This window comes from Delphinapterus leucas, chromosome 4 (assembly GCF_059928025.1).
Source record: "Delphinapterus leucas isolate spDelLeu-1000000601 "Yukka" chromosome 4, BTC_Dleu_Yukka2, whole genome shotgun sequence".
Classification (NCBI taxonomy): domain Eukaryota; kingdom Metazoa; phylum Chordata; class Mammalia; order Artiodactyla; family Monodontidae; genus Delphinapterus; species Delphinapterus leucas.
In genome coordinates, this window is record NC_143132.1 from 682,070 (window position 1) to 695,182 (window position 13,113).

Below are 13,113 nucleotides of genomic sequence, written 5' to 3' on the forward strand. Positions count from 1 at the left end.
GTATGCATGTGTACATGTGTATCTACGTGTGCCTGTGTGCATGCATGTGAGGGAATGTGTGTGCATGTATGCATGTGTATGTATGTAGCCAGCTGCTCTAGGGAAGGATGAGGAGCTGTGGTGACCCCTCTCCCAGAGTCAGGCCAGACGTGCATGGGAGCAGAGCCTTCTAGAATATCCCAGCTGGATGAGATCAGCTCTGTGGCCTACACATGTCAGCCAGACTGAAGCAGGGGCTCACAGGAAGTGAGCCCCCAGTTAAAAAGCCCGTGTGAGCTGGTGGGGGAGGGTGGTGCCTTCTCCCTCTGAGTCATACGCAGGTCTGTTTCTAATTATGGTCCCGCCAGCACAGAGCCTGCCTTGTGAGGAGCCGGAGTCTGGGAGCAGCTCCGCGTAGCCTCCTGGACGCTCAGACCCACAGGGGCCTGCGTCCCTGTCCACCCTGGGCCACTGAGAGGGCTGGGATGGGGGAGGCTGGTGACCCGACGGGGTCCGGTTGCACGGCAGCTGCGTCGGCACTTCTGATCCCACATCTGGGACACCTGGCCTGGACCCTTGGTTGGTTGATGAGTTGGCAGTGTGGCAGGCCGGGGTCCCTCCTGAAAGCGCAGGGCTGTGGCTGCTCGGGGCTGCCTCTCCAGCCTGACGGTGTCCGCTCCTCTCTGGGGCGCCCCTGCAGCCCTTTGCGGCCACACTAGGTGGTGCCAGGACCCGCGCTCTTCATTTCCTTACAGCTCAGCCTTCGGCCCCGGGGACCACAGCTGTTAAATCTCTGTCACTGCGAATTTCGGACCCTCTCCAGAGAATCCCAGGAGGCCCCTGGGGGCAGAGGCACGGGCAGGGGACAGTGGGGCCTCTGCTGCTGAGAGCCAGGGACATGCCCTGCCCAGCACCCAGGCCCCAGTGGCCACAGCGTTTTCTCTGCCAGGGCCTCTTGGGGACTGTGGATGTCCCTTCTGCTCTGACTCTGTGCCGGGGGGGATTCCAGGAGGCTGCGGCCCAGGTGGCCCTGTTGTGGGGCCCATACGCCTGCCCAGCCAGGTGGACGTGGGTGGCTCTCGTCAGTTCCGCTGCCAAAGTCGCCTTTCCCAGGCTCAGCCTGTAAGCAGGATCTTTCCAGAACCTTCCACCTTACCTTAGGCCCTTCTAGCCCCCTCAGGTACTAAGACCTTGAAATACGAACATGGAAAGAGTGTGTTTGCCCTCCTTCCTATAGCAGTTGGAGCAGAAGGGCCGGAGGTGCAACCGATGGGGAAGCAGCAGCACAGGGAACCCATCTGACACTTCCGACCATGGCAGCCCCCATGGGCCGTGCAGGGTGGTCCATGGTGGCTGCCAGGGCCAAGTCGTGGAGAGGAAGGTACAGGATGGTGATCTGGTCCAGGAAGAGGCCCGAAGGATGACGAGGTTTTGGCCTGTCACTGGCCCCTCGCCCCCAGGCTGTGTGGCCTTGGCAAGAGTATCAGTCAGGGTCCTTCAGAGGAACAGACCGTAGGATCTGTATCTATATTCATATCTCGATCTATAGATCTATAAATAGATCTGTATACAGCCTATAGATCTACAGGATATTTATAGATCTATAGATCCTGTATATAAATATGTCCTATAGATATATGTATAAGGATCCATTTATATACAGATATGCATAAGAGGAGATTTATTGTAGGCATTGGCTCACGTGGTTCTGGAGGCCGAGAAGCCCCGCAATCTGCCCTCTGTAAGCTGGAGGCCCAGGGCAGCTGGTGGTGTACTTCAGTCCAAGCCCAAAGGCCTGAGAATTGGGGGGCTGATGCTGTAAGTCCTGGTCTGAGTTCCAAAGCCCAAGAATGAGGAGCAGCAATGTCCGAGGGCAGGAGAAGGTGGACGTCCACTCAACGAGGGAGAGCGAGTTACTCCTTCAGCATGGGCCCGTTGTCACACTTTTTTTTGCTGTGAAGCGAGCAATGCTGTGTGGAATGCATGATGGATACGGTGTTCTGTAAGTCCATGGGTGGTAGTTTGGCAAATCTGAATCCGCGGTGTCTATTCCTTTCCGTGACCGAGTGGCCCAGTGTAATCAACCTGCCACCAGGTGGCTGCCTGCTCACCGCAGAGTGGTGCCATATCAGGGGCTCAGTGTTGGCCTCTGCTCCTGGCAGGTAGGACGCTCAGCAGTGCTAGTGGCCAGGTCAGCCTTGGTGAGTGGGGGCCCACCCGTCGCTCCCCACACCCCGCCACCATGGCTACTTTGCTCAAGAGCCCATTGGGCGATGGCAGGGCTGGCCAGGAAAGAGGCTGAGCGGTACTCACAGGACAGGTCACCTGTCCACTTGATAATTACAATCCTTCTCCACTGAGGTCACCCTTTGGGGAGCATTCTCACGGGACATAGTGTCTTCACATTTTTTCTCCATTTAGAGAGGTCTATCCGTATTCCTCTTTCCCAAATTTCTTTGTCACCAGTTTTCCAGTCACGGTTCTTCCAAGACCCTGACCGTCTAGCCAAACCACGGGCCGCAGCCCGAGAATTGGTGTATAACCACACAGCCGGCCACTTCTCCTTCTAAGCCAAGTGCACAGCCAGGTGCGCTGCCTGAAGTCCGGCTCCCTGGGGGGTTTCCCTTCACCAGGTCTTCGGGGGATGTCCCAGGGCGAGGCTGTGGTCCCGGAGTCGCCCGCCTGTGGGTCCTGCTGCATATCGTGCAGAGCCATCTGCACACCAGGCCCGAGTCCTGTCTTCCTCTGTCACGGATCCTAGGGAAGTAAATCCCCCACAAGGCCATAGGTGCTGGCTGGAGAGAGAAGGCAGAGGACAGGCGTGGGGACCTGGGGCGTCTGAGCCACTTTCTCATGGGACTTCCCTGTGCCCTCAGGGCCTGCTCAGGCCCCTCACGCACACACCACTTCCATTTGATGATGAAGTGCTGCTGTGCCTCTCCAACTTTATGGCTTGGTGGGCCAGATGACACCTGGTTCACGACGGGCCGCTCATGTCTCATGGTAACGCGGTGGCCCATGTTCGCATTCAGTTTCATCTAAGGCCCAGTGGCAGGCCAAGAGCTGTTTCTCAGAAAGAGAGTAGTTGTCTGCGCAGGGCGGCAGGGCCTTGCTCCAAAGTCCTAAAGGCCTGCGCCGAGATTCACCTACACCAAAGGCTCCAAACAGCATCCTTTCTGCCACTGCCACTTCAGGCATTGTTGGATCTGCTGGATCTGTGGTGCAGGGCAGAGAAGCTTGCCCCGCAGCCTGGACCTGCAAGGAGGCTTCTCTTGTCTGGGCCCCACTCCGAACCAGCAGTTGTCCAGGTCACTTGGGAGATGGGCCTGAGTAGCGGCCAAAGGAGGAATACGATGCCTCCAAAATCCTACGGGGCCGCAAGGCATCATGCCTCTTTCCAGGTTCTAAGAGGGGCCTGATGCAACAGCTTACCCTTCACCTTAACAGGGATATTTCAGCCTGTCCTACACTGCTGGACCCTAGAAATCTCACTGAGGTGGAAGGCCCCTGAATTTTTGTTGGATTTACTTCTCGCCGTCTGACACACAAATGTCTTACCAGTAAATCTGGAGTAGCTGCTACTTCTTGCCCCGTAGGCCTAATGAGCACAATATCATCAGTGTAATGGACCAGTGTGATAGCTTGTGGAAGGTAAAAGTGATCGAAGTCCTTGTGAACTAAGTTACGAGGTAGGGCTGGAGACTTGATGTGCCCCTGAGCTAGGTGGGGGGACTTGTATTGCTGTCCTTGTCAGAAGAAAGCAGACTGCCTCTGGTGGTCTTTATTGACAGGGATGGAAAAAAGGGTGTTTGCCAGATTAATAGCTGCATACTAGGTCCCAAGGGAGTTAGTTCTGGGGTTTCTGGAATTAGCTCTCTAATCTGATTTGCTTTAAAGACACTAAAGACTATTTTCAGTCGTCAAGAGAGCACTGATAGCCCATGGCATGGACATAGAGATGGACAAAATACCTGCATGGGATACCCCTAATCAACCACTTATGAAAAACAAAGAGCTGGGTGACTCTGTATATGATACTTTCAAACATTTGGAAAACGAAGGCATATAAAGACATTAGTTTGTCGCTCCTAATATCACTGGACGAAGCGATGAAAGAAAAAGATGAGCTCAGGAATTCAAATTCCCAGTGCAAGCTGTGCACGATGATCTAAGAGCTTCTGGATTTGCCCTAAAGGATATGAGGGATGAAACTGCTCAAAATCAAATGCAGAACCTCACCCATGTGATCACCTCGTAGAATATCTACTATTAATGTGAGGGCATTCAGTGTGAAGGAAACGGCTCCTATAAGTTGGGTGGGGATGTGTGGGAAGACCCTGCTGGAGCTGTGGACATTAAGCCCCTAAAATCTGGCAAGTCTTCTCTGTCAGTGGAAGAGACCTCTCCAACCCAGCAGAAACAGCCTTCTCTGCAGAGTCTTCATCCATGGGGGTATCAGCCTTCCCACCTTCATCTAAGGGGGTTGACCCTGCGATTCCTGGGGAAACCTTAATGGCCTCCCACAAGACAACACTGATTGTACCCAGGACCCACCCCACCGCTCTTCTTTGCTTCTAGACCTGTATCTAGACGCAAGTCCCAAGAGACCCCTAAAGGTAAGGCACAAAGTGTGACACAAGAGGAAGTGTGCTGCACGCACTCCAAAAGAACGACTTGAGTTTTCTAGTTTATACAAGCAGAAATCCTGGAACAGGTGTGAGAACGGATCCTAAATGTGTGGGATCATGATAGAAGGAGCATAAAACTGGACCAGGTCAAATTTATGGGTATGGGTCCATTAAGCAGAGATTCTGCATTTAATGTTACTGCCCCAGGAGCTAGAAAGGGCTCTCAGTGTGTTTTGTTGGTTGGTTGGCTGAAACATGATCCAAAAGATGGCCCACCCTCTGCAACTCAGAAACACCTGACCTCTCTTGGTTGAAAGTAGAGGAAATGATTCAGAAGCTTAAGGAGATTGCAATGCCCGAGTGCATTTGTCATTTAAGACCTACACATTCATCCTGGGAGGGTCCAAAAGACATACCTTTCACTACCACTATGAGAAATGAATTTGTGAGGGGAGCCCCAACATCCTTGAAGAGCTCCTCGATAATTCTTCTCTGTAGCCCGGACCTTATAGTGGGAACGGCAGCCATCCAATTGGAAAACCTAAATGCAATGGAGTATTTGGATGCTGGGGTGTCAGGGGCCAAGTGGTAGCTTTCAATCACCAAAGGCAAGATGGGCACGGTCCCCATAACAACAGCAGAATCAAGAAACCAATCAGAATTGTCTGATTCGCCTAGACCTACAGCACTGGCTGGTTACCCGTGATGTTCCTGGAGAGAAATACATAGGAAGTCTACTAAATCCCTGCTAGCCCTGCATAAGCAGAAAAGTTCTAGCTCAATTGAACAAAGGTCTAACCCAAATGATAAAAACAGAGTTATGGCCCCTCAATCAATTCCCAGACTTGAGCTAGTTTACAGACCCAGAACCCCTTGGATGAAGGGGAGGCCACGTTCCCTTGAGGAAGGACACTGGCCCACCATCCAAAAGTTATACTGTTAATCTTTCTCCCAGTCTTTCCTCAAAGGAACATAGAGCCTTTTACCAGAGTAACTGTGCTTTGGGGAAAAGTAAATAATCAGACGTTTTGGGGGCTACTGGATAATAGATCTGAACTGATTCTGATTTCAGGAGAAGAAAACGTGGCCCCCCAGTCAGAGGAGGGGCTTACGGAAGTCAGGCGATCAATAGAGTTTTAGCTCAGGTCTGTCTCACACTGGGTCGGTGGGTCCCTGAACACAACCTGTGGTTACTTCTCCGGTTCCAGAAAGTATAATTGGAATAGACATACTTAGCAGCTGGCAGAATTCCCACATTGGTTCCCTGACCTGTGGAGTGGGGGCTATCATGCTGAGAAAGGCCAACTAGAAGCCATTAAAACTGCTTCTACCCCGGAAAATAGTAAATCATAGCAGTACCACCTCCCTGGAGGGATGGAGAGATTAGTACCACCACCAAGGACCTGAAAGATGCAGCGGCAATGATTCCCGCCACATCCTCATTCAACTCTCCCTGCTGGCCTCCGCAGAAGACAGATGGGTATTGGAGAATGACAGTGAATTGCTGTAAGTTTACTGAGGAGGTGACCCCAGTAAAGGCCACAACAGTGAGAGGCCCGCGTACCACAAAAATAAAAATAAAAAAATTACAACTTACGACTGTTCATTGCCAGAATATAGAAATACAATTTCTTTGGGGGAAGGCACTTACTGACCTTGCATTCTGTGATTTTGTTAAGTTCCTATGTCAATTCTGGTAGCTTTTTAGTAGATTTCTTTAGTAGATTCTTAAGGTATGCAGTCATATTGTCTGTGCATAAAGACAAGTTTACTTCTTTCTTTCCAATCTGTATACTTTTTATTTCTTTTTCTTGGAAAAAGGCCAGGCTTAGGGCAAGGCTAGGCCTTTGAATACCATGTTGAATAAGGATGGTAGGTCTACTTTGATATTAATATAGCAAGTTCATTTTTGCATTTTTCCTTATCTTAAGAGGAGGACATTCAGCCTTTCACATTACATTGAAATTAGCTATGAGACTTTTGTGGATATCTTTTATCAGGTTGAGGAAATTTCCTGCTATGCCTGGTTTCTAAGAGTTTTTATTACAAACAGCTGTTGAATTTTGGCAAATGCTTTTCCTACATCTATTGAAATGATCACATTGTTCTTTAAAGACATTCTATTAATATAGTGAATTGCATTGTTAAATCTTTGAAAGTTAAATGAATCTAGCGTTTGTTGGAAATATCTCAACAAGTTTGATCAAATTTGAATGTGATCATGATACATTAAAACAATACATTGCTGGATTTGATTTTGTTAAGGACTTGTTGAACTATGCTCATGAGGGATCCTGGCCTGTAGAAGAGTTTCTATCTTTTTTCCCCGTGATTCAGTTTGGTAATTTGTGTCTTTTAATGAATTTTTCCATTTCTCCTAAATTGTCAGTTTTGGGAGGAATAAAGATCTTTATAACATTCCCTTATCTTTTTAATACCTGCAAGGTCTGTAGTGCTGGACTTCTATTTTATTCCTGATATTGGTAATTTGTGTTTTTTCTTTTGATCAGTTTATCTGGATATTTCTCAATTTTATTAATATTTTCATTAAACCAGCTTTGGTTTCATTGATTTTTCTCTATTTTTTGGTATGTTTTAAATTCCATTGATATCTACTCTTTTCTTTTTAATTTTCTTCTTTCCACTTATTTTTGGTTTAATTTTTCTTTTTCTAGCTTCTTAAGAAGGAAATCTAGATCTTTGATTTTAGATTTTTTTCTGTTCTAATATAAGCACATAAAAAGCTATGTATTTTCCTCTAAACATTACTTAGCTCTACCGCCTATTTTGACATTTTGGATTTTAATTTTCACTCATTACAAAATATTTTCTAATTTTCTTTTGATCTCTTCTTTGAGCAAAGTACTATTTAGAAGAGTATTGTTTAATTTCAGAATATTTGGGGATTTTTCAGATATCTTTTATTACTGACATCTAGATTTATTCCATTGTGGTCAGAGAATATACTCTGTATGATTTTACTCCTTTTAAATTTGTTGAGACTCATTTTATGGCCCAGCAGATGGTCTGTTTTTTGCCCTATCAATTATTGAGAGAGGTGTTGAAATCTTGACTATAATTGTGGGTGTGTTCATTTCTCTTTTCCATTCTGTCAGTTGTTTTTTTTTTAAGAAGATGTTGGGGGTAGGAGTTTATTAATTAATTAATTAATTTTTGCTGTGTTGGGTCTTCTTTTCTGTGCGAGGTCTTTCTCTAGTTGTGGCAAGCGGGGGCCACTCTTCATCGCGGTGCACGGGCCTCTCACTATCGCGGCCTCTCCTGTTGCAGAGCTCAGGCTCCAGACGCGCAGGCTCAGTAGTTGTGGCTTACGGGCCCAGTTGCTCCGCGGCATGTGGGATCCTCCCAGACCAGGGCTCGAACCCGTGTCCCCTGCACTAGCAGGCAGATTCTCAACCACTGCGCCACCAGGGAAGCCCTCATTCTGTCAGTTTTTGATTCATGTTTTCTGAAGACTTTTTATTAGATGGATATTTCAGATTATGTCTCCTGATGAATTGACAATCTTATGATTAAGTAACACTCTTGTTTATTCCTCCTAATATTGCTTGTCCTGAGTCTACTTTGTCTGATTTAATGTAACAACTCCAGTTTTCTTATGATTAGTATTTGCATGGTACACGTATTTTTTATCCTTCTATTTTGACCTACTTGTGTCTTTGAACTTAAAGTATGCTTCTTTAAATATTGTTGTAGCTTACATTTCTGTGCACTCTGATATCTCTGCCTTTTAGTAAGAGTGTTTAGACCATTTCTATTTAATGTAATCATCAATATGTTTGGGATTAAATCTACCAATTTGCTAATTATTTTTTATTTGCCCCATCTATTCTTTCTTCTTTCTTCCCTTTTTTTTCTGCCTTATTATTATTATTATTATTTTGCGGTACGTGGGCCTCTCACTGTTGTGGCCTCTCCTGTTGCGGAGCACAGGCTCCGGACGCGCAGGCTCAGCGGCCATGGCTCACGGGCCCAGCCGCTCCGCGGCATGTGGGATCTTCCCGGACCGGGGCACGAATCCGCGTCCCCTGCATCGGCAGGAGGACTCTCAACCACTGCGCCACCGGGGAAGCCCTTTTTCTGCCTTATTTTTGACTGGGTATTTAATATTCTACTTTACCTCCTCTATTTGTTTATTGGCTATACATTTGTTTTTTTCCCCCTACGGTTGTGCTATGGTTTGAAATATACATCTTTTACTTTTTTCAATTATCCTGTGTCATATGTATTGTAATAAACTCATAACTGTGAACGTCCATGTCTCTCTCCTACCCTGTAGGCTATTGCTGTTTTACATTTTATATGTATACATGTTATAAACCTCAAAGTACATTGTTCTTATTTTTGCTTTAAACAGTGAATTATCTTAAGTAATTTTAAAATGAGAAAAATTCTTTTATATTTACCTACAGTACTCATTATTTTATGTAGATTTCAGTTTCCATCTGGTATAATTCTCCTTCCTTCTGAAGAACTTCCTTTTGCATTTCTTATACGCACAATTTTGCAGGTGAAGGATTCTCTTAGCTCCCCAACCCCTCAAGACAGTAAATCAGGAACAATACCGCACCCCAAAGGGGGTGACAGAGAGTAGTACTACCATTAAAGACCTTAAATGTAGGCTCCCTATCGTAGCTCCACTTAAATTCACCCCCGCAGCACCAGGTGGATCCTGGAGAATGATTATAATCCACCACGAGAGCAACCGAGCAGTAACTCAGATGCAGCTGCTCTTCTGGGCATGGTATTGCTGCTAGAACAGATTAATAAGACCTCATGTACATGATATGTGGCCACTGATTTGATGAATGCATTCTTTTCTATTTCAATTAGAGAGACTATCAGAAAAGCCTGTAATCATATGGGATGGACTAAAATACCCACTTATTGTTTTGCCTCAGGTTCTGTTAACTTTTCTGTCCTCTGTCGTAAGGACATTGATCAGTCACATTGATGACGTCATGCTGACGTCATGCTGATCAGGCACGACGAGAAAGCGGGATTCGGGATCAAGCCCATTCCACCTATAGCTGAGAATCACAGGCACTCAGAGAAATGTTTTAGTGTCTTGATAGGAGGGAGCACTTGTCTAGGGGACGACTGACCATGTGTTGAAAGCCCATCCAGAGGCAGAGCCTGTTGGACTCACCATGTCATAAAGCCACATGTGCTCAGCAGCGGTCTTTCAAAAAATGGAAAAGAGGGGATGAGTCAGCTGCGTGAGAAGGTAGTGTTGACTCTCACGTCACCCCAGCAGTGACAGTGGTACCCCTCCCCCAGCTCACACCTACGTGGGGGAGGCTCTGTCGACCACATGCAGAAGGAGGGAAAGGTCTGAGCTTGGTTTACAGAGCAGTCAGCTCAGTATGGGAGCCGGCTGAAAACGGATGGTGGCTACACTCCAGCCAGAGGCGAGGACATCTCTGAAGGCAATGGAGGAGACAGCTGCCCAGTGGGCAGTGCTCCAGGCACTTGGCCATCCACTCTGCAGGGAAGGAGATGTGGCCAAGATGAGAATACGTACAGATTCCCAGGCAGCAGGCACTGCATGGTTGTCTGGTCAGGAACCCAGAAGGAAAAGGCTGCAGGATCAGGGATGAGGATTCTGGGCTAGTGGCATGTGGATGGACTTTTGGGAGTGGACATGAAGTGTGAAGATTTTTGTATCACTCATTAACACCCACCAGGAAACACTCACCACAGAAGAGGCTCTGTGACTCGGCCAGTAGACACCAGCCAGTTTTCACTATCAGTTACCCCAGAACCAGCATGATGGGCACACAGGTGGAATGAGCACAGGGCAGAGATGCAGGCCATAGTGGAGATGGACCCAGCAGTAATGGATACTCACTTCCAAGGAAGATTCAGCTACCTCTGAATGTCCAACCTGCCAGCAACAGAGAACAGCACTGGGTCCCCGTTATTCTTCAGGAGACAACAGAATACTTGGCGGTGAGTCAGCCACATTGGGCTACGTCCGTCCTGGGAGAGCTTGGTGAATAGATACTCCAGGCACAGTTTCACCTGCTCACAAGGCCTCAGCCACGTGGTCCCCAGGCATGGAATCTCATGAGCATAGCATCCAACCAGGGGACCCACTTCACAGCGCAGGAGCGTGGGATTGGGCACATGACCATGGGGCCCACTGCTCCTCCCAGGGTCAGGTGGCCCCCCAGGAGGCTCGAACAGCTTTCTCAGGGCGAGCTGAAGCACTGACGAGGAGGCGACACTGAAAAGGGGAGTGCCCTCTTTCAGGAGGCAGCGTCTGTGCTGAATCAGAGACACTTACATGGCGCTGTGTCCCCAACAGGAAGAATATGTGGGCTCAGGAACTGAGGGTGTGAGAGGAAGTAGCCCCACCTACTATCGCTCCCTCTGGCCCATTGGAGGGTCTGGGGCTTCCTGTCCCTGCAACTCCGGACTCTACAGGGTTGAAGGTCCAGTCCCCAATGGGTGCCATTGGACTAACAGGGCACATTGGATGGCTTATATCCAGGGTCCAACAGACCAGAAAAGGAATCACCAGTTTGGCAGGGTAACTGGCGCTGATCACCAGAAAGCAGAACCACTCCCCGCCATGGAGGCTGGGAAAGACACCTGTGATTCACTTGGGTGCCTCTAGGCAGTCCCTTTCCCAGTCCTAGTCGTGAATGGACTCGTGCACAAGGGCTCAGACTCCTCCAGAAAGAAGGCTTGAGTCACACCCCCAGGGAAGCCGGGGAGACCTGCGGGTTGAAGGCTGCCCAGCGTGAGGGGACTCAGAAAGGATGGTGGTGGAGGGAGAGGACCAGTGTCTGTCACGGCGCTGAGACCCGCTGCAGCGATGGGGGCTGTGGTCCACCCCACTGACCCCTCCTCTAAGTGTCCCCCAGAAGCGAGGCCCGTGGGAAGCATGGAGGAGCTGGGCCCGTGCAGCGCAGGGCAGGCGGCCGTGGAGGGCGCGCTGGGGCAGCAGGAGTGACTGACGGCCCCCTGGTGCCCTTTTCAGACCCCACGGTGCCCTGGCATGCTCCAGCCCAACGACTCAGCTTGTGGGAGCGGGTCGCTCCTGTGACGCACAGACTTTACGAGGGAGTGTGTTTGGCTCCAGAGCCCGCACAGCCTGCCCCCTCCTCCTCTATCCCCCGCACCTCCCCCAGCCCCTCCACCCTTTATCTGTCACAGAGGTTTCCCCAGGACATCTCCTGTGTCCTTTCTTGGTATCTGCTTCTTGAAAGACACTAACTAGCACCTCTTCTTTTTCTCGAATGGTAGCATGTTTTATTAAGGCCAGCGATTTTCTTTGCTCGGTGTTTTTGCTGGAAATACGTGTAAGTGGTGCATGGCTTACAGTCATGTTAGGACTCAGATGGGCCCTGCTTGAGACTGAAGTGTGCTCCCATCAGCATTCCTCCACAGCCAGATGAAGGGAGACAGGTTTACGGCGAGTTTCCGTGTGTAGGTTGAGATCCAGCATCCAGCGAGGGGCGCCATGGCAGCAGGAGCTGCAGACAGTCCCGGAAGGGAGTGGAATCTGTGCCACCGAGGGCTACTAGTGCAGGTACAGTCCTGAGGTCTCCCCAGCTGCTGATGTGACCCAAATGCTGCCACCTCTCAGCAGAGACCTGCCCCAGGTCCGCCCTCCCTCTGACCCTGGGTCCTGGGCTGGGGTTCCTCACAGGAGGAGAGCCTCAGACAGCCCCAGTGGGTCCTGGCTGGCTTGTCACTTACACAGAGACCTGGGCCACAGACAGCCTCTCCCTTGGCTTTTAGCCTGAACACATTTTTAAGGGGGGTGGGGAATTTCTAGCCCAGAGAAGTTAAAGGGCTTCTGGTTGGGAGAGTTATTTATTTATTTATTTATTTTTTGGCTGTGTTGGGTCTTCATTGCTGCGGGGCGGGCTTTCTCTAGTTGCGGCGAGCAGGGGCTACTCTTTGTTGCAGTACGCAGGCTTCTCATTGTGGTGGCTTCTCTCATTGTGGAGCACAGGCTCCAGGCGCGTGGGCTTCAGTAGTTGTGGCACGCAGGCTCAGTAGTTGTGGCTCACGGGCTCTAGAGCACAAGCTCAGTAGTTGTGGCACACGGGCTTAGTTGCTCTGCGGCCTGTGGGATCTTCCCGGACCAGGGCTCGAACCCGTGTCCCCTGCATTGGCAGGCGGATTCTCTACCACTGCACCGCCACGGAAGCCCTGGTTGGGAGAGTTAGATATTGCTTTTCAAATTACTATTTTGCTTGAAATTCTCTCCCCAAACTTTACTGTCAGCTGTAAAGTACTGTAAAATTACATTGTATTTATCTTTGCATGTATTCTCATTGAATGTATGGTAGGTGCTCGATAAAATCATGTTTAGCAAATAAGAATAAGATAATCTGAGAGTCTCCTTCCTGCTTATCCAACCCTGCAGAGGTCTGGACTGAGCAATTACCAAAGGTGAGCCGGTGAGAGGAGGGCTATGAAGAATACCTGCATGAAGAATAACGAGACACTCGGAGTTTGTAGAATTGGT